The following is a 23107-nucleotide window of genomic DNA, read 5'->3' as shown; positions in this document are numbered from 1 at the left end:
GTTCACTCAGACTCATGTCCATAGAGTCAGTGATGCCATCCAGCCATTTCATCCTCTGTTGTCCCTTTCTCCTCCTGCCCCCAATCCCTCCCAGCATCAGGGTCGTTCCCAATGAGTCAACTCTTCACATGAGGCATCCAAAGTATTGGAGTTTCAGCTTCAGCATCAGTCCTTCCAATGAACACCCAGGACTGATCTCCTTTAGGATAGACTGGTTGGATCTCCTTACAGTCCAAGGGGCTATCAAGAGTCTTCTTCAACACCACAGTTTAAAGGCATCAATTCTTCAGCGCTCAGCTTTCTTCACAGTCCAGCTCTCACATCCATACAGGACCACTGGCAAAACCATAGCCTTGACTAGATGGACCTTTGTAGGCAAAGTAATATCTCTGCTTTTTAATATACTATCTAGGTTGGTCACAAATTTCCTCCCAAGGGGTAAGCATCTTTTAATTTCCTGGCTGCAATCACCATCTGCAGTTACTTTGGAGCCCAAAAAAATAGTCTGACACTGTTTCCACTGTTTCCCCATCTATTAGCCATGAAGTGATGGGACCTGTTGCCATGATCTTCATTTTCTGAATGTTGAGCTTTAAGTCAACTTTTTCACTCTCCTCTTTCACTTTCATCAAGAAGCTTTTTAGTTCCTCTTCACTTTCTGCCATAAGGGTGGTGTCATCTGCATATCTGAGGTTATTGACATTTCTTCCGGCAATCTTGATTCCAGCTTATGGTTCTTCCAGCCCAGCGTTTCTCATGGTGTACTCTGCATAGAAGTTAAATAAGCAGGGTGACAATATACAGCCTTGACGTACTCCTTTTCCTATTTGGAACCAGTCTGTTGTTCCATGTCCAGTTCTAACTGTTGCTTCCTGACCTGCATACAGGTTTCTCAAGAGGTAGGTCAGGTGGTGTGGTATTCCCATCTCTTTCAGAATTTCCCACAGTTTATTGTGATCCACACAGTCAAAGGCTTTGGCACAGTCAATAAAGCAGAAATAGATGTTTTTCTGGAACTCTCTTGCTTTCTTGATGATCCAGCGGATGTTGGCAGTTCCATCTCTGGTTCCTCTGCCTTTTCTAAAACCAGCTTGAACATCTGGAAGTTCATGGTTCATGTTGCTAAAGCCTGGCTTGAAGAATTTTGAGCATTATTTTACTAGCATGTGAGATGAGTGCAATTGTGTGGTAGTTTGAGCAATATTTGGTATTGCCTTTCTCTGGGATTGGAATGAAAACTGACCTTCTCCAGTCCTGTGCCCACTGCTGAGTTTTCCAAATTTGCTGGCATATTGAGTGTAGCGCTTCCACAGCATCATCTTTCAGGATTTGAAATAGCTCAACTGGAATTCCATCACCTCCATTAGCTTTGTTCGTAGTGATGCTTTCTAAGGCCCACTTGACTTCACATTCCAGGATGTCTGGCTCTAGGTGGGTGATCACATCATCGTGATTATCTGGGTCATGAAGCTATTTTTTGTACAGTTCTTCCGTGTATTCTTGCCACCTCTTCTTAATATCTTCTGCTTCTGTTAGGTCCATACCATTTCTGTCCTTCATTGAGCCCATCTTTGCATGAAATATTCCCTTCATATGTCTGATTTTCTTGAAGAGATCTCTAGTCTTTCCCATTCTGTTCTTTTCCTCTATTTCTTTGCATTGATCGCTGAGGAAGGCTTTCTTATCTCTTCTTGCTATTCTTTGGAACTCTGCATTCAGATGCTTATATCTTTCCTTTTCTCCTTTGTTTTCCGCTTCTCTTCTTTTAACAGCTATTTGTAAGGCCTCCCCAGACAGCCATTTTGCTTTTTTGCATTTCTTTTCCACAGGGATGGTCTTGATCCTTTTCTCCTATACAATGTCACAAACCTCCGTCCATAGTTCATCAGGCACCCTGTCTATCAGATCTAGTCCCTTAAATCTATTTCTCACTTCCATTGTATAATCATAAGGGATTTTATTTAGGTCATACCTGAACGATCTATTGGTTTCCCCTACTTTCTTCAATTTAAGTCTGAATTTGACAATAAGGAGTTCATGGTCTTAGCCACAGTCAGCTCCCAGTCTTGTTTTTGCTGACTGTATAGAGCTTCTCCATCTTCTGCTGCAAAGAATATAATCAATCTGATTTTGATGTTGACCATCTGGTGATGTCCATGTGTATAGTGTTCTTTTGTGTTGTTGGAAGAGAGTGTTTATTATGACCAGTGCGTTCCCTTGGCAAAACTGTAGATACTTGAGTGCTCTTCTGTGCTTATTAACATTGCTTGGAGGTTTGTTGGTTCCTAGAGAGGAAGAATAGATACCTTTCACATTAAAATACTATAGGATTTATATTAATAACTATGAATAGTGATGGTGATAAATAATATTGGTAGTGATATTTGTGCACATTGTGTGTGTGTGTATAGAAGTCAGTGTCTACATTTTCTATTCTCAAGGTTTCTATTATTAAAAATTGACTCCCATTAGCTGTATAGCCTAAAAATATCTGGAGAGACATTTATACAATCTCTTGTATTGTATTATAGCTAGTTTCTAATTTTCCTGGTTTTGATTCTGAAATGGCACAGATTATTAAAATGGCACTGATTTATTAAAGAGTTTTACTTTCAGAAATGAACATTACTATATTTAAATGTCACTAGGTCTTAGACATATTCAAATGTGAGAAAAATCTTTAGATCAAAGAAATTCAATATGTATTTATATCCTCAATTATATAATGAGCTCCTTTAGGGCAGAAATTGATCATTTTAATTTCCTTTCATTGTTTTCAGATGGTGAAAAAATGGGCAAATCATTACTAATCAAAGAAATGTGACCTGTGTTTCTAAAGCAGGTAGTTTTCCTTTGTTTTTTATGACTTTTAATTTCTTTTTTTTTTTTCAATTTTTCAATTTTATTTTTTCGTCTCTCCTTGTGGCATATGGGAATTTATTTCCCTGGCCGGGGATCAAACCTGTGTCAGTTGCACTGGCAGCATGGAGTCTTAACCACGGGACCCTCAAGGAAGTCCTTAACTTTATTTTTAAAGTCTGGATAGTTTTAATTTATGTAACTGTGCTGTGTGAAAATTATTGATTGCATCTAAAGGGCTAACTAGTATATATAAAATAAGTTACAAGGATATATTGTAGAAGAGAGGTTATATCTAATATTTCAGCCAGTATGTTAAATAACTATAAATGGAATATAATCTTAAAAAAATTATGCATTAGTTTTTGTATACCTGTAACTTACATAATATTATATGTCAATTCTATATCAATAAAGGAAAAGAGCTCTGTACCAGCAACTCGGGCACATCTCTCTGTTGCACATCTGCAGCTGAGCACAGCACTGAGGGGAAGGTTGTTCTAATTGTGGACCTCAGATGGGGTGGACACCTGTATTGATAGCATGAGCAGCTTCCAGGGCCTCGGACTCAGGGCTAACCACCTACATAAGACATGTCTGCAGCAATAAGCAGACAATCTTGTGGGATGTATTGTCATTAGCTATGTCAGTCAGTCTTTGCTTTGACAGCAGCTGGAATTTGTAGAGCACAACAGCTTGTTCTGAAGTAACAGACTTCAAATGGTAGGAGGGGTTTTAGAATCCTCCAGGAGCAATGGATATATTGGAATTCTGAATTCACACTGGTTCTTTGGTGCTTCTTTCTGGATGTATCTAGGGAAAAATGTGTTAGGTGAAAGTCTTGACAATGGGGATATGAGTATGAGTTGGGTGCAAGTGTTACACTTGAGAATGTTAGAGGACAGTTGTTCATTATTGTTCAGTTGTTAAGTTGTGTCGAACTCTTTGAGACCCCATGAACTGCAGCACACCAGCCTTCCCTATCCTTCATTGCCTCCTGCAGTTTACTCAAGCTCATTTGCAATGAGTCAGTGATGCCATCCAACCGTCTCATCTTCTGTCACCTCCTTCTCCTCTAGCCCTCAATTTTCCCCAGCATCAAGGTCTTTTCCAGTGAGTCGGCTCTTAGCATCAGGTGGCCAAAGCATTGGAGCTTCAGCTTCAGCATCAGTCCTTCCAATGAATATTCAAGGTTGATTTCCTTTAGGGTTGACTGATTTGATCTCTTTGCTGTCCAAGGGACTCTCAAGAGCCTTCTCCAGATGACAGTTATTCATGGCTTAAACTGTAAATCAGGATACTCCAGTCTTTATATGTTAATGTACTTAATTTTCACAATAATATTAAGAAATGAAAAAGAAATGCTGTCATTATGCTACTTTGTAAATGACAAGTCTTTGAATTAGAAAAGTTAAGTAGTTTCCCCAACATGAAACCAGGTTCATCTGATTCTAAATTCTAGACTTTTGAGTCCCATGCTTTACTATTTACAACAATCATTGTTCTCCTTTCTGAAGGAGATGGAGGGGATGCTGTTGTTGTTCAGTCTCAATCGTGTCTAACTCTGCAACCCCATGGACTGCAGCACACCAGGCTTCCCTGTCCTTTATCTCCCAGAGTTTCCTGAAACTCATGTTCATTGAGTTGGTGATGCCATCCAGCCATCTCCTCCTCTGTCATTCCCTTATATTTGAGAATTATTTCTACTGTTTTCATCAGTGCTATTTTGGATGCCTTGTCTTCCTAACTTTTTCCTTGACTTGCCACAAGGGGGCATCCTTAGAATTCTAAGGACAGGTGGAAAAAAATGAACAGTGGGAAGAAATCCTTGATTTCCCCTTAGACTCAAAAGTGTGAAAACCGCTAGATTCTCAGAGTACACCCCAAACCAGCAGCATTAGCATTACTGAGAACTTATTTGAAATGCATATTATTAGATTGCTCACCACTCTACTGTATCAAATCTCCAGATATGGAGCCCAGTAATTTGTGAGTGTATCAATATGCCTTTCAGATGACCCTCATTCATGGCAAAAATTTAGAACCAGTGATCTCTTGGTTTTCTTATAGCAAATATGTGCTTTTATTCATTAATATTACATAGTTTTTCTTTAATTTCTCTACTCTCTGAGAACCACTACTTTAAAATTGAATATCTTTTTCAAACTGAGGATTATGACCTGTAAATGTACATGTTATCAATTTATGGACCTGTAGGGAGAATATATAAGAGAATATCAAAGTATGTTACACTTTGTAAGAGAAAAGTCCCTTTGTGAAATTCTGTCTTTACATAGATCATGATGTAATATGTGTGTCTTCCTGTCCATGGTCAAAAAGCTACCTAATGGTTTGAAAACAAAATGAGATACACTGTCTTTTTTAAAAATGTATTTTACTGAAGTATAGTTGATTTACAATGTTGGGTTAATTTCTGCTGTAAAGGAAAGTGATTCAGTTATGCATATATTAATATATGCATTATTTCCATATATTGTTTTCTATTATGATCTGTCACAGAATATTTAATATAATTCCCTGTGGTAATAAGTAGGACCTTAATATTTATCCATTCAATGTGTAATATTTTGCATTTGCTAATCCCAAACTCCCAATCCATCCCTCTCCCCCTGCCCTCCCCCTTGGGAACAGCAAGTCTGCTCCATGAGTCTGTTTCTATTTCATCGATAAGTTCATTTGTCTCATATTTTAGATTATATAAGTAATGTTATATTTGTTTTGTCTTTTCTTTAAGGTTTTTAAGTTATTGTCTTTCTTTAAAATTGCATTTTTAATATTTATTTATTTATGTTTGGCTGTGTTGGGTCTGCATTGCTGCGTGGGCTTTTTCTCCAGTTGCAGGAAGTGGGGGCTGCTCTCTACTGGCAGGGTGCAGTCTTCTTACACTGGAGACTTCTCCTGTTACAAAGCATCGGCTCTAGGGCACGTGGGCTTCAGTAGGTGTAGCTCCTGGGTCCCAGAGCGCAGGCTCAACAGGTATGGTACACGGGCTTAGTGGCTCCATGGCATGTGTGATCTTCCCAGATCAGGGATCAAACCCATGTGTCCAACACTGGTAGACAAATTCTTTACCATTGAGCCACCAGGGAAGTCTCTGTCCTTCTCTTCCTGACTTAACTTCACTTAGTATGATAATCTCTAGTTCCATCTATGTTGCTGCAAATGGCATTATCTCATTTATTTTCATGACTGAGTGGTACCCTCATATGTGTGTGTGTGTGCCTTTGTGTATGGATATCAGTTCAGTTCAGTTCAGTCACTCAATCATGTCCACCTCCTTGCAACCCCATGGACTGCAGCACACCAGGCTTCCCTGTCCATCACCAACTCCTGGAGTTACTCAAACTCATGTCCATTGAGTCATCAGGGTCTTTTTGTGTGAGTCAGCTCTTTGCATCAGGTGGCCAAAGTACTGGAGTTTCCGTTTCAGCATCAGTCCTTCCAATGAATATTTAGGACTGATTTCCTTTTATGATGAATTGATTGGATTTCCTTGCTGTCCAAGGGACTCTCAAGAGTCTTCTCTAACACCACAGTTCAAAAGCATCAATTCTTCAGTGCTCAACTTTCTTTATAGTCCAACTCTCACATCCAGACATGACTACTGGAAAAACCATAACTTTGACTAGACAGACCTTTGTTGGCAAAGTAATGTTGCTGCTTTTTAATATGCTATCTAGGTTGGTCATAACTTTTCTTCCAAAGAGCGCGTATCTTTTAATTTCATGTCTGCAATCGTCAACTGCAGTGATTTTTGGAGCCTCCCAAAATAAAGTCTGTCACTGTTTCCACTGTTTCCCCATCTATTTGTCATGAAGTGATAGGACTGGATGTCATGATCTTAGTTTTCTGAATGTTGAGTTTTAAGCTAACTTTTTAATTCTCCTCTTTCACTTTCAAGAGGCTCTTTAGTTCTTCACTTTCTGCCATAAGAGTGGTATAATCTGGATATCTGAGGTTCTTGATATTTCTCCCGGCAAACTTGATTCCAGCTTGTGCTTCATCTAGCCTGGCATTTCTCATGATGTACTGTGCATATCAGAGTAAACAAGCAGGGTGACAAGATACAGCCTTGACATACTCCTTTCCCGATTTGGAACCAGTCTGTTGTTCCATAAACAGTTCTGTTGCTTCTTGACCTGCATACGGATATCTCAGGAGGCAGGTCAGGTGGTCTGGTATTGCCATGTCTTTAAGGATTTTCCATAGTTTATTGTGATCCACACAGTTGAAGGCTGTGGCATAGTCAATAAAGCAAAGGTAGATGTCTTTCTGCAACTCTCTTGCTTTTTTGATGATCCAGCAGATGTTGGCAATTTAATCTTTGGTTCCTCTGCCTTTTCTAAATCCAGCTTGCCTATCTGGAATTTCACGGTTCACGTACTTTTGCAGCCTGGCTTGGAGAATTTTGAGCATTACTTTGCTAGCGTGTGAAAGGGAAAGGGAAAGGGAAGTCGCTCAGTCGTGTCCGACTCTTTGCGACCCTGTGGACTGTAGCCTACCAGGCTCCTCTGTCCATGGGATTCTCCAGGCAGGAATACTGGAGTGGGTTGCCATTTCTTTCTCCAGGGGATCTTCCCAACCCAGGGATTGAACCTGGGTCTCCTGCATTGCAGGCAGACGCTTTACCCTCTGAGCCACCAGGGAAGCCCTTGCTAGCGTGTTAGATGAGTGCAATTGTGGAACCCCACCATACAGCCTCTAGAACTTACACAGGACTGGGAAACAGACTCTTGGAGGGCACAAACAAAACCTTTCATGTATGCATATAGGCTTTCCCAATGACTCAGCAGGTAAAGACTCTGCCTGCAGCGCAGGAGATCTAGGAGATGCAAGTTCGATACCTGGGTCAGGAGCATTCCTTGGAGAAGGAAATGGCAACCTACTCCAGATTCTTGCCTGAAAAGTTCTATGGACTGAGGAGTCTGGTGGGCTACAGTCTAAAGGACTGCAAAGAGTTGAGTACAACTAAGCAAATAAGCATGTGTACACGAGAACACACACACACATATGACATCTCATTTTTCCATTTATCTGGTGATGAACATTTAGGTTGCTTCCATGTCTTGGCTATTGTAAATAATGCTGCTATGAACATTGCGGTGAGTATATCTTTTCAAATTAGAGTTTCCAGGACTAGAATTTCTGGATCACAGGCAACTCTATGTTTAATTTTTTTAAGAACCTTCACATTCTCTATAGTAGTTGCACCAGTTTACATTCCTACCACCAGTGTAGGAAGATTCCCTTTTCTCCATACCCCCTCCAGAATTAGTTATTTGTAGACTTTTTAAAGATGGTCATCCTGACAGGTGAGAGAAGGTAAAAATGAGATACAGTCTTGATAATATATCGCCATGACAGTGCCTGAGCTGAGAAGGATGAAGTGAATGTAGGAAGAATGTTCATCTTAGAAGGTTAGAATACAGAGAAGGAACTTTGTCATGGAATTCAGTACTGTAGTGAGGGTGTAAACTGCTTAAAAACAAAGCAAAAGCAGATAAACATACAAACATCCCTAAGAATTCTGTAGTCTAGAATGAAATTTCCTGTGCAGTCCAGCAAAAGATAACTAATTTACTTTGACCTTAAGGGAAATATTTATTCCCAAACTATTTTGATCTAGGATTACTAAATATACCCCACTAATAAAAAATCTGACTGCATAAATATCTGCCTGCTGGAAAATGCTCCCTGCATTAGGAATTCAGGTAACCCCATCATTAAGAAGGCATATTTTCCATTACATGCAGCAACATATGGAATCCTGGCTTATTTGTCTCTCTAAGTTTAGTTTGGGGAACTCTGCTACCAGGAGGTAAATGCATCTAGAGAATAAAAGCATCATAGTCTCTGGAGAGCTGAAGCCCACTGAGACCCTATTTCAAAGTAATCCAGAGTGATTCTGTTTTTCAAACTGTTTTTTTCTCTTCCTCAGCTTCGCCATTGATCATTTGGGTATAAGGTCCCTGAGCTAAATGCAGTAAGGCAGGCTTACATAAAACAAGTTTAGATTTGTTTTTCATTAAGGGGCTAATAGGATCAGAAGAAAACACATATATTTTAATAAAAGTCACAGAAAAGCAAATCAGAGTCATAAAAACATCATGGAAACCAAATTTCCACCATCTGTGCACATACTATATTTAGCAGTGCCCTACCTGGGTGGCAAAAAAAATTATCTGATCTTGATATTCTCAGATCAATATGCACAATGATGTTACCATCAAAGAAACCAATAAGGTCCACAGCAAAGCCCCCCAAAACACACCTTGCATCTTACATGTGAAGTCTCTAACATTCAGATAAATATCATATTATTAAATACTGACTCCAATAATTGCTAGTGGAGTGAGTTCAGGGGAAAACATCGCTGTCCTTTTAACCTTCAATTTCTTTTTCAACAAAATACAGATAGGGGGAACTGAGAATAATAACTGAAGAGTGTAAAAATGTATAAAGATTAAATGAAATATATAGGAAATACTTGGAACCATGCTTGAAATATAGTAAGCTTTTATAAAAGATGCCTACCATTATTTTTTTTCAATCAGTAGTCATTACAATGAAAATTTAACCACAGCCAGAAAATCCACTTTCCCTAAACTATTTCATTCCTTTTTTATAAAACATCTACCATGTACCAACCCTAGGCAGTGGGTGCTGAAATGAATAAAATATGCTTTCTACTTTTCAGAAGCTCATTTTCTACCAAAGGACCTGCAAGCTAATAACTATAAGCAATATGATGGAAACTCTGATATGCCACATAAAGATGTTAAAGGAAACACAGCTGGAAACTTGAAGTAAAAGTTCCAGAATCAGCATCTTGGTCAGGGTCCAGGGGCACACACCGGTTTGGAGACACATGACTGAAGCCCTGAGCAAACATGGAACACCAGAACATAAGTTCCAAGATTGCACCTTTCGTCTCTTCAACTCATGATTCTTGTCTTCTATTAGCAACATGCTGTGGCTCCTGAGAAAGACAGAAGCAGCGTGAAGACCTTAATTCAGTGTTTACAGCAGCAGTTATAAAAAATGTGGCCCATGGAGCCCTAGGGGGTCTTTAAAAATCTTTTAGTAGGTTTGTCAGCAAAAACTATTTTCTTAGTGATACTAAGATATTTTTGTCTTTTTTTCTGTGCTCGTATTTTCCCTGATGATGCAAAAACAGTAATGGGTGAACTGTTGGTGCTCCAGCCTGAGTCAGCATACTGGCACCAAAGTCTATTAATAGCCATGATATTCTTCACTTAAATTGCTCTGAAGAGGAAGTAAAATTATTACATTAAATCTTAACTCCTTCTTATATTTGGGGCAATTAAACCAGAAGTATACATAAAACACATCTGTTGCAAATAAGAGTATGATAGTTGCCTCAAGAAAAAACACATACTTGTTTGTTTGAGTTACAAGCTAAGTCAACCACCTTTTTATAAAAAAATAAAATACAATTTTCAGTTGAAAAGAACTAAAAACAGATAACCATGTTTAGACTTTGATGTTCAGACATTGTTTTTTTCAAATTGGTGTGAAGGGAATGTATCATTTCTAAATTTGGTAGAGCAGACTCCTAAAGGAATGCAAGATGATGTTGTAAAGGAAAGTTGAGGTCAGGTTGCAAAATATTAAGGAGTTCAAGCAGTGTTCAGTAGGAAAATGTGAAAAAAAAAAAAAAAACCACTAAAACTTAGGAGCAGGGAAGACCAAACTGACACTCTAGAGTAGCAATGGTTTGCTCAATGAATTGGTGTTGAGAGATTGGGTCATGAACTAGGAAGCTACTGCTGCAAACCAGGTGCAGAAATGTGAAGGTGTGGAGGAGACTCATAGCAAGAATGTGGTAGAGTGAAGGCACAATCTGATAATACTAGGTTAGCCACAAGGGCATGTTGCTAGTTTGTGTTCCATTTTAGTATCTAACTTGAGAATAATTGTCAATTCTTACATATTGATAAAACAAAGATAATTGAGATTTATGTTTAACAAGTTATAATTCATCCTCTATTGTCGTCCGTGTTCTGTTGTGCTTGAACTGTTTGTATTTTTATTTTTTCTCTTTGGTGCTACTTCTTGTGTGATGTTAGAACATTCAGGTGGCCATGACATAAAGGGGCAGCTGTGTACTAGATAAACACAAGAGACTAGACAAACACGAAAGATGCTCCCCAAACAGAATTAGGTTTGCAGCAGAAAACACATGATACATTTGAGTTAATAATTCAAGACTTTTTACTTACACAATAATTATACTAAAGTTTGGTGGCAGGACTGGATGAAGCACAAAGTGGAATCAAGACTGAGAGGAGAAATATCAATAACCTCAGATACAAAGTAGACACCACCCTTATGGCAGAAAGCAAAGAAAAACTAAAGAGCCTCTTGATGGAAGTGCAAGAGGAGAGTGAAAAAATTGGCTGAAAACTCAACATTCAAAAGACGAAGATCATGGCATCGGGTCCCATCTGTTCATGGCAAATAGATTGAGAAACAATGGAAACAGTGACAGACTTTATTTTTGGGGGCTCCAAAATTATTGCAGATGGTGACTGCAGCCATGAAATTAAAAGACACTTGCTCCTTGGAAGAAAAGCTATGACCAAGCTTGACAGCATATTAAAAAGCAGAGACATTACTTTGCCAACAAAGATCCATCTAGTCAAGGCTATGGTTTTTCCAGTAAAGTTATGTATGGATATGAGAGTTGGACTATAAAGAAAGCTGAGGCTCTCTACACCTACCCATTCAACAGACAACCGCATCATTGGTGCTGTGCCAGCTGCATCCCTGAGACAAGATGGTGAAGGTTGGAGTAAATAGATTTGGCTGGTTTGGGCGCCTGGCCACCAGGGCTGCCTTTAACTCTGGCAAAGTGGACATCGTCGCCATCAATGCCCCCCTTCATTGACCTTCACTGCATGGTCTACATGTTTCAGTATGATTCCACCCATGGCAAGTTCCACGACACAGTCAAGGCAGAGAACAGGAAGCTCATCATTGATGGAAAGGCCATCACCATCTTCCAGGAGCAAGATCCCACCATCATCAAGTGGGGTGATGCTGGTGCTGAGTATGTGGTGGAGTCCACTGGTGTCTTTGCTACCATGGAGAAGGCTGGGGCTCACTTGAAGTGTGACACCAAGAGGGTCATCCTCTCTGAGCCTTCTGCCGATGCCCCCATGTTTGTGATGGGCGTGAATCGCGAGAAGTATGACAACTCCCTCAAGATTGTCAGCAATGCCTCCTGCACCACCGACTGCTAGGCCCCCTGGCAAAATTCATCCATGACCACTTTGGCATCATGGAGGGACTCATGATCACCATTCACGTCATCACTGTCATCCAGAAGACTGTGGATGGCCCCTCCGGAAAGCTATGGTGTGATGGCCGAGGGGCTGCCCAGAACATCATCCCTGCTTCTACTGGTGCTGCCAAGGCTGTCAAGGTCATCCCTGAGTTCAACGGGAAGCTCCCCTGCATGGCCTTCCATCCCCACCCCCAAGGTGTCCATTGTGGATCTGACCTGCCACCTAGAGAAACCTGCCAAGTATAATGACATCGAGAAGGTGGTGAAGCAGGAATTGGAGGGCCCCTTCAATGGCATTCTAGGCTACACTGAGGACCAGGTTGTCTCCTGTGACTTCAACAGTGACACTTACTCTTTACCTGTGATGCTAGGGCTGGCATTGCCCTCAATGACCACTTTGTTAAGCTCATTTCCTGGTATGACAATGAATTAGGCTACAGCAACAGGGTGGTGGACCTCATGGCCCACATGGCCTCCACGGAGTAAGGTCACTGGACCCCCAGCCCCAGCAAGAGCATGAGAGGAAGAGAGAATACTCAGCTGCTGGGGTGTCCTTGCACCACCTCGATCCTCCACCATGCTGAGAATTTCCTGACCTCCAGACAGTCTCCATCCTCAAGGCCCTGAGGAAGGGGAGGGGCTTAGGGAACCCTGCCTTGCTGTGTACCATCAATAAAGTACCCTATACCCCCCCACCCCCCAAAAAAAGCTGAGAGATGAAGAATTGATGCTTTTGAACTGTGGTGTTGGAGAAGACTCTTGAGAGTCCCTTGGACTGCAAGGAGATCCAACCAGTCCATCCTAAAGGAAATCAGTCCTGAATATTCATTGGAAGGACTGATGCTGAAACACCAATACATTGGCCACCTGATAGGAAGAACAACTCATTGTAAAAGACCCTGATGCTGGGAAAGATTGAAGGCAGGAGGAGAAGGGGACAACAGAGGATGAGATGGTTGGATGGCATCACCAATTCAATGGACACTGAGTTTGAGCAAGTTCTGGGAGTTGGTGATGGACAGGGAAGCCTGGCGTGCTGCAGTCCATGGGGTTGCAAAGAGTTGGACATGACTGAGCAACTGAACTAACTAACTTGGTGTCAGGGCAGGAAAAATATATGGAATAGGTAGGTAATCCTGATTTCTTATGACAGTAGAGAAGTTAGGAGACTTAATTCTAAAACGGGAGAAAGAAGGGGTCCCAAAAGGGAAAAATGATGTGGAGAAGATTAGCGACTTTTGAAAGAAGGACACAGATTATGTGCTATAGAAGGAGTTAAGCAAAAATATATATATAACCTTACTTCTGTCTCTCTTTTCAGTCTTCACTTGGGGCTCTGAATGGCCAAACTCACAGAGAATCTGAATCTCACTGATATAAATCAACACCCAGGGCAGACAGCAAGGTAGAAATGGATGGACACTTCTAATTGTATAAGCAGAAGGCCAAGCTAATTTACTTTAAAATGCTTGACTACACAAAAGCCAGCATCAGATGAGATGGCAGAACAAAACCTATATGTATTTAATTTAGATATGTAAATGAAATATACATATATATTGAGAATCCCCATGGACAGAGGAGCCTGGTGGGCTACAGTTCATGGGGTTGCAAAGAGTCAGATACAGCGTGTGCATATATATATATGTATGTGCGTGTGTTTCACTCTCTATAACAATTGGTTTAAAGTCAGCAGTCACAAGAACTAAGATTCTGAATCAAATTACCAGAAACACAATATCCATCTAGAGCAGGGTTTCTCAACCTCCACACTATCCACATTATGGCAGATGGTTCTTGGTTGTGGAGGCTATCCTGTAATTTGTAAGATGTCTAGCAGCAACCCTGGCCTCCACTCAGTAAATGCCTCTGGCACCTAACCTGCCCAGTGGTGATAACCAAAAATGTCTCCAAAGACTGACAAAAATATCCTGTGGGGTTTTGGGGGAAAGACACCCTTTGATCATTCTTTCTTCACTGAGAAGCATTAACCTTCAGTCTAGGCCTCCAGAGAACACTAGACCATGCATTCCATTTCAACATAGTAACTTGAGTAATCTAAGATGAACCTGTGTAGATTATATTAAATCTCACTCAAGAGGATTAGCCTGATTAATTTAAATATGCTTCCAGGTATATTTAAATTCACAATCCCCAGGTCTAGAAAAAGAAAATATATTTAATTTTGAAAATCACAAAGATATATATAAATATATATGCATTTATAAAATGTATGTATGAAAGAGCGAGAGATTCAAGGCTTTAGTTAAAGGAGCTGCCATGTCAATCACTTCCTTTTCATTTTCACAGAAGTTTTTGACATTGTCAAGCGGACTGTGAAAAAGTGAAATGTCTGGTATTGGACCTATATTTGAAATGTCAGTGACAGCTGGCAGCTTGTTTGAGGTGGGTATAACATAGGATAAGGACATCCTGGAAACCATGTCTTGGGCAGTCTGTGGAAGGAGACTGTACTGAAGAGAAAAAAGATTTTCATCTCTGTCTCTCAACCCAGACTCCCAGGTCTTAGGTAGGAGGGACATCTCTGCTTGTTAAAACCAATAGCATCTGATTAAAAACAGGAAAGGAATCATTTGACCTGATCAGTGGGGGCCAGAATTATCAAGAAAAGTAAACAGGGAGAAATAGGATTTTAGGAATAAATACTACTTAATCTCTGTTGCTTTTCACTTCTCTTCTTTTCACAGCTATTTGTAAGGCCTCCTCAGACAGCCATTTTGCTTTTTTGCATTTCTTTTTCTTGGGGATGGTCTTGACTCCTGTCTCCTGTACAATGTCATGAACCTCCGTCCATAGTTCATCAGGCACTCTGTCTATCAGATCTAGTTCCTTAAATCTATTTCTCACTTCCACTGTATAGTCATAAGCGATTTGATTTAGGTCATACTTGAAAGGTCTAGTGGTTTTCCCCACTTTCTTCAATTTGAGTCTGAATTTGGCAATAGGGAGTTCATGCTCTGGCCACAGTCAGCTCCTGGTCTTGTTTTCACTGACTGTATAGAGCTTCTCCATCTTTGGCTGCAAAGAATATAATCAGTTTGATTTCAGTGTTGACCATCTGGTGATGTCCATGTGTAGAGTCTTCTCTTGTGTTATTGGAAGAGGATGTTTGCTATGACCAGTGCGTTCTCTTGGCAGAACTCTATTAGCCTTTGCCCTGCTTCATTCTGTACTCCAAGGCCAAATTTGCCTGTTACTCCAAGTGTTTCTTGACTTCCTGCTTTTGCATTCCAGTTCCGTACAATGAAAAGGGCACTATTTTGGGGTGTTAGTTCTAGAATGTCTTGTAGATCTTCACAGAACCATTCAACTTTAGCTTCTTCAGCATTACTGGTCAGGGCATAAACTAGGATCACCGTGATATTGAATGGTTTGCCTTGGAAACGAACAGAGATAATTCTGTCGTTTATGAGACTGCATCCAAGTACTGCATTTTGAACTCTTTTGTTAACTATGATGGCTACTCCAGTTCTTCTAAGGGAGTCCTGCCCGCAGTAGTAGATATAATGGTCATCTGAGTTAAATTCACCCATTCCAGTCCATCTTAGTTCGCTGATTCCTAGAATGTCAATGTTCACTCTTGCCATCTCCTGTTTGACCACTTCCAATTTGCCTTGATTCATGGACCTAACATTCCAGGTTCTTATACAATATTGCTCTTTACAGCATCAGACCTTGCTTCTATCACCCACCCATCCAACAACTGGGTATTGTTTCTTTTTTGGCTCTATCCCTTCATTCTTTCTGGAGTTATTTCTCCAGTAGGATATTGGGCATCTACTGACCTGGGGAGTACATCTTTCAGTATCCTATATTTTGCCTTTTCATACTGTTCATGGGGTTCTCAAGGAAAGAATACTGAAGTGGTTTGCCATTCCCTTCTCCAGTGGACCACATTCTATCAGACTTCTCCAACATGACCTGCCCGTCTTGGGTGGCCCCACACAGCATGGCTTAGTTTCATTGAATTAGACAAGGCTGTGGTCCATGTGAACTTCCAGATGTTCAAGCTGGTTTTAGAAAAGGCAGAGAAACCAGAGATCAAATTGCCAACATCCAATGGATCATGGAAAAAGCAAGAGAGTTCCAGAAAAACATCTATTTCTGCTTTATTGACTATGCCAAAGCCTTTGACTGTGTGGATCACAATAAACTGTGGAAAATACTGAAAGAGATGGGAATACCAGACCACCTGACCTGCCTCTTGAGAAACCGTTATGCAGGTCAGGAAGCAACAGTTAGAACTGGACAGGGAACAACAGACTGGTTCCAAATAGGAAAAGGAGTACGTCGAGGCTGTATATTATCACCCTGCTTATTTAACTTCTATGCAGAGTACATCATGAGAAACGCTGGGCTGGAAGAACCACAAGCTGGAATCAAGATTGCCGGGAGAAATAACAATAACCTCAGATATGCAGATGACACCACCCTTATGGTAGAAAGTGAAGATGAACTAAAAAGCCTCTTGATGAAAGTGAAAGAGGAGAGTGAAAAAGTTGGCTTAAAGCTCAACGTTCAGAAAACGAAGATCATGGCAACTGGTCCCATCACTTCATGGCAAATAGATGGGGAAACAGTGGAAACAGTGTCAGACTTTATTTTTTTGGGCTCCAAAATCTCTGCAGATGGTGATTGCAGCCAGGAAATTAAAAGATGCTTACTCCTTGGAAGAAAAGTTATGACCAACCTAGATAGTATATTGAAAAGCAGAGATATTACTTTGTCAACAAAGGTCCATCTAGTCAAGGCTATGGTTTTCCAGTGGTCATGTATGGATGTGAGAGTTGGACTGTGAAGAAAGCTGAGCACCAAAAATTGATGCTTTTGAACTGTGGTGTTGGGGAAGACTCTTGAGAGTCCCTTAGACTGCAAGGAGGTGCAACCAGTCCATTCTAAAGGAGATCAGTCCTGGGTGTTCATTGGAAGGACTGATGCTGAAGCTGAAACTCCAATACTTTGGCAACCTGATGCGAAGAGTTGGTTCATTGGAAAAGACCCTGATGCTGAGAGGGATTGGGGGCAGGAGGAGAAGGGGACGACAGAGGATGAGATGGCTGGATGGCATCACCGACTCGATGGACATGAGTTTCAGTGAACTCCACGAGTTGGTGATGGACAGGGAGCCCTGGCATGCTGCGATTCATGGGGTCACAAAGAGTTGGACACAACTGAGAGACTGGACTGAACTGAATTAATATTTTTTACTGGCATCATAAATCAATTTTTTTTCACTGGAAGTAGTATGAAAGTAAACTGCTCTCTTGGTTTCCATTATGATCATTTGCTTTGAAGTTTAGGGCAAACAGAAGAATTCCTGTTTGTAAAAATAAAGATATTTCTAATAATCAATTTGAAAATAGTGTGCATTTCTGCATCATAAAACTTCATCTCTCTCAGCTCATCTGTAACGTGTTTGCTCATTTGACTGTTGTGTGTTTGCTTGTTTCTGAGGGGTATTTGTGTGTGTATCTGGGTTGACATCTCCATCACAGAGACACAAACTCTGGATTTGATATGCCTCATCCTTCACAACTTCTTTTCCGTCCTTTATTAATACAGAGGCTGAAAAAATATAGTACTCATCCTTCAAGCCCATCTACCAAAGATAGTTTGCTTAGGTTTAAACAATGAGATGTAATTGAAAGTTGCTTATTGGGGCTTACAAGAACCCTGTTTTAAAAGCGTTAAATTAGCTAACATAGCTCTCTTATCTTTTGCTCTCTTCTTTCTCTTTTATGGGTAATCTATGGCTCTGGAAGTACACCATCCTTTTAGTGACCATAAAGTAAAAATCTTGAGAACAAATTACCTGAATGAAAAAGTAGAAGCTGAGTTTGCTCCTTGGTTTCCCTGTGGCATCACTGTGCTTCTTTACTCACTGGGACTCACTAGTCTTCGTTTTATAAGATTATTAAATTAAACTTTTTTTTCTTATGTTGAGACATGATTTTGGGGGGTTTTATATCATTTGCAGATGAGCAAATTAATCTAGAGAATAAGACTATCCTTAAATTAATCGAAAAGTAGTTATGTATCAGGCCAGTTGTCATTCAGAAAATGTGAATTTGTATAAATCTACAGAAATTCTTCAGCAGTCACTGGACTTTCCATGAATCAAGACATGGAAGGTAATGTAATCGTATCAGTGCCTTAAGATATGGAGAATGTTTACGTCTTACTAATATTGCACACATATTTTGTCTGTTTCATATTCATTGTATAAAATATATAAATATGAATGTATTTATTTCACTGGAATATAGGAGAGGAACAGAAAAAGAAAAACTAGGTAACATTTTTCTATGTGGCAGAAATTTTAAGGGACACTTTAAAAGCACATCGTTTAATCTTTACAAGAACTATATAGCATATGAGTAATTATCTCGTTGGAGGAGGAAACTGGCATTTCCAGAGGTTAGGAAATGTGTCCATGGTTTCCAAATTAGCAAGTAAAATTACTCAAATTCCTCAAGTCAGATTCGTTCCCCTAACACTTTACTGAAAGTGCTGTTGTCAAGGCCCCAAATAGACTAAGCATTTTTGCTAAAATGAAGTCCTTTCTTGGTTCCCTTTTTGAGTTCTCATCAACATTTGCTACATGAATTTCCCACGTCTTCTCCCTGAGTTCTGTCCTTCACCAGGTTTCTCATTATATTCACCTATTTCATTTCTCCCACTATATTTGTTGTTACTTCATAGTCTTTGTAGTTTCCTGTGCTATTTCCTTGTTAGCTTTACCACCTGAAAAATTGAAATGACCTAGAGCTCAGGTTTTAGACCTCTTTTCTATCTTCTTCACTCTTTCTGAAGAGCTGACTTGATGGCCTGGCTTTAAATGTTATTTAAAAGTGGTTACTCACAAAGTTATCTTTCAAACTCAGTCTTTACTCCAGAAATTCAACTTGAATAGCCAGTGGGATATTTGACAGACTCACCTGGAGGCCTTGGAGGCCTTCCCCTTGCTCTTCCCATGTTTTCTCCGTCTTAGTAAATGTCAGCAACACCCTTGGAGTATCTCAGACCAAAAGCCTGGGCTTCATTCTTAATCTTTCTCTTGCACCTGACATTCAATCTATTTGTAAATTATTACAATTCTCTTTCAAAGCACTATGTAGCATCTATAATGAAGTCATTTGGTGCCAGCTCTTCTATTAGCATCTTAGTTCAAGTCACCATTCTTTTTTGGGTCAGTCCCAAATTATCTCCCCAGTTATATCTTTAATCCCTTTGCTATTTTCCTTTGACTGCTTCAGCAAATCACCACAAATGTGGTGGCTTAAACCAGTACAAATGTCATTATATTTCTGGAGGTGTGATGTCAAAATGGGTCTCACTGGGTAAAATCAAGCAGTCAGCAGGAACACAATCCCTCCTGAAACTCTAGATGAGAATCTGTCCTCTTGCTTTTTTCATCTTCTAGGGAGATGCCTTTTCCTGCCTTTCTTGGCTGTGACTCCCTCTTCCATCTTCAAAGCCATCAGCAGAGCATCTTCAGATAAGTCTCTGACTCTGGCCTCCCTACCTTCATCTTTTAAGGACCCTGGTGATGACATCGAACCCATCTGGATAATCCAGTCTAATCTCCTCTCAAGATCCTTAATACAATCACACCTTCAAAGTCCTTTTTTTTTGCAATATAAGGTGGCATGTGGCGAGGCATTATTCTGCCTACCACAGTCCTTTACAGTTTATTCTTCACACAGCAGTCAGTGTGTAAACTGTTCAGAGCCCCCCAGGTACTTTTCAATCAACTTCCTTCTAACTGTTTCAGGGGTAGGGTGGTATCAGCAAGCATGTGCTTGCCTGCTTGCATCCTTCAGAGACAGTCTCAGTTTCTTCTGCCCTTCTGTTAATGCCACTGGTTTTCAAACCAGCTAAGGGGACTCATTGTCCTGGTATGAGACCATAGGGCTGAGGTTCCTAACATATGGCTGGAACCCCTTACTCCCCAGGGAGAATCCCCCCACCCATGATATCTCCCTCCTCTTCTGTGTCTCCTGGTAAGGGCGTGGGTCCTGACCCAATCACTTTTCTGCCTTTCTACCTTACTCCCTGTGGATCTTTCTTTACAACTTTGGTTGTAGAGGAGCCTTTGTGTCCATCTCCAGGTTGTTTTCAGCAAGAGTTGTTCCACATATTCATGTATTTTGATGTGTTCATGGGGCAAGGTGAACAAGCCCACACGTGTACATGCGGTTTCCATAGTTGCAATCAACATGTGCATGAAACTTATGCTTTTAAAATAAATAAAACTTTCCCCTGTGTCTGTGGTCCTTTATAAGTGATTATGTTGAATTACTCTGTTGATAATCTACCATTCGCTATGTCGTTACTTTGTATTATGTCTTTCTGTTGTTTCCTAATTATATGGATAATTATATGTCTGCTTATCTACTCATCTCCTTATACTTTATTTTATTGGAGATAGGCTTATAATAAATTTTGAACACACTATAGGAACAATAATAATATGTATTTTATAGATTTTGCTTTGTGTTTTATTATCTTTTCTTAAGATATTTTATCAATTTAAACGCTGCCTTAAAAAAAATGTACATGATGTCAGAAGCATCAAGGGCTTACAAAAAGTGTCTTGTTTACTAAGTAATCTGGGAGTCAGCTCACTTTCAGTGCTTGAATTAGCCAAGAATCCATTTATTTGAATGTCACCCTTTAGTTCATTCCTCTGTAGGATTCGCTAAATCTGAGTCTACCATGAGTTCAAAGCTTTGCTTTCTCTAGTTTTTAAATTATATATAATACTTGTATAATAAGATTACTACTGAAGCAAATTTTTTTTAATTTTTATTTTTACTTTATTTTACTTTACAATGCTGTATTGGTTTTGGCATACATTGACATGAATCTGCCACAGGTGTACATGAGCTCCCAAACATGAACCCCCCTCCCACCTCCCACCCCACATCATCCCTCCGGATCATCCCCGTGCACCAGCCCCAAGCATCCTGCATCCTGCATCGAACATAGACTGAAGCAAATTTTGAAATTCAGATCAGAGTTGGATTTCATTTCAAACTTATATAACATGCTAGAATGGCATTCTTCTTGCCACCATTTTGAATGTTTTAGTAGCAAAAATGAAAGTAAAACAGAATGTGTTGCCTGACTCTGTATATATTTTATAGAGAGAACTAAGGAAAACCTGTTTCGTAACACTTGAACTCTTATCCATTTTTCAACTGTGAATGAATCAAGAGAGTAGAAATCACACTGTTAGAGAGATGTATTTGGAGAACTGTTTCTGTGCTCTGAGTCCCTATGCACAGAGGGAAATAAGGTGGCCACCTTCTGTTCCCTCGTTTAGCTTCAAATGTTCCACATGATTAAGCTTAAAATATAGTCCCTATAGTGATAATCATGAAGAACTGATGACTGACACAAATCTAAAAAAATTTTTAAAATGTCATTAACTCAGTCAGTCTCTATTCTGAGGAACCTAAATGGCAAGACATTGGTGATAGTAAAGTAAGTCTTGTTAGGATTACCTGCACTGCTAGCATTAGGGAAGGCTAAGTCTGCCTAATTTAAGAGTTAATATTCTAAACACTTGAGTATTTAGAGTAATACTCTAAATGCCTTGCCTACTTGAAATACTTAGTGTGGGACAATTTTGGTTCACAGAGTGATTAAAATATAGAAATAAGTCAATGTAAATTGCAATTCAAACTAACATGTCCTGTCTTTTAAACTGCAGCAGCATATTTGTAGTGATTTTAGGAGCACGAAGCATACTCTGTGTAACATATAGTTACACAGAGCTAGACTGAACTACAAAGCTAACAGTTTGAAGAACATCCAAGATGGGTATTTTGCAAGACCTTTATGACTATCAAATTTTTTTTGTCAATTTCCAATTTTCTTTAGGCTCTCACCCGCCTCTCTGTCAAATATTCCAATCTATATAAAGTTTAATCATAATCGTAGCTTTTACATGTTTTTTAATAAGCAGACATAGATTTCAACACATCATGAGATTTGAACTGAATTAAGCAAGAGGAGAGTGAAAAAGTTGGCTTAAAGCTCAACATTCAGAAAACGAAGATCATGGCATCTGGTCCCATCACTTCATGGCAAATAGATGGGGAAACAGTGGAAACAGTGTCAGATTTTATTTTTGAGGGCTCCAAAATTACTGAAGATGGTGACTGCAGCCATGAAATTAAAAGACGCTTACTCCTTGGAAGAAAAGTTATGACCAACCTAGATAACATATTCAAAAGCAGAGACATTACTTTGCCGACTAAGGTCCATCTAGTCAAAGTTATGGTTTTTCCAGTAGTCATGTATGGATGTGAGAGTTGGACTGTGAAGAAGGCTGAGTGCCGAAGAATTGATGCTTTTGAACTGTGGTGTTGGAGAAGACTCTTGAGAGCCCTTGGACTGCAAGGAGATCCAACCAGTCCCTTCTGAAGGAGGTCAGCCCTGGGATTTCTTTGGAAGGAGTGATGCTAAAGCTGAAGCTCCAGTACTTTGGCCACCTCATGCGAAGAGTTGACTCATTGGAAAAGACTTTGATGCTGGGGGGGATTGGGGGCAGGAGGAGAAGGGGACGACAGAGGATGAGATAGCTGGATGGCATCACAGACTGGATGGATGTGAGTCTGAGTGAACTCCGGGAGATGGTGATGGACAGGGAGGCCTGGCGTGCTGCGATTCATGGGGTCGCAAAGAGTCGGACACGACTGAGCGACTGAACTGAAGCAAGGCACAAAATCCTTTGGATTTGCCTGTTGGGCATTTAGCTAGGATCTCTCATGGGTTAAGGACCGACTTCTCCAATCATTCTCACAGAGCATATGATTAACAGAAGTTCAAATGGCTGCATACAAATGGCTGCATACTCCCAACCCAGCGATCGAACTTGGGTTTCCC

General features: G+C 40.1%; 1 non-coding gene and 1 pseudogene across 1 annotated transcript; one reads left to right on the top strand and one right to left on the bottom strand.

The window, feature by feature from the left end:
* Positions 1-7455: 7455 nt before the first annotated feature.
* On the bottom strand, positions 7456-7527 carry TRNAC-GCA (transfer RNA cysteine (anticodon GCA)). Its single transcript has one exon. It is a non-coding gene; the product is annotated as a tRNA-Cys (tRNA).
* Positions 7528-11680: 4153 nt separating this feature from the next.
* Positions 11681-12676, top strand: LOC138083295 (glyceraldehyde-3-phosphate dehydrogenase pseudogene; annotated as a pseudogene).
* Positions 12677-23107: the final 10431 nt, after the last annotated feature.

This window comes from Capricornis sumatraensis, chromosome 8 (genome assembly GCF_032405125.1).
Source record: "Capricornis sumatraensis isolate serow.1 chromosome 8, serow.2, whole genome shotgun sequence".
NCBI classification, from domain to species: Eukaryota; Metazoa; Chordata; class Mammalia; order Artiodactyla; family Bovidae; genus Capricornis; species Capricornis sumatraensis.
This window is presented reverse-complemented; position numbering and strand designations above follow the sequence as displayed.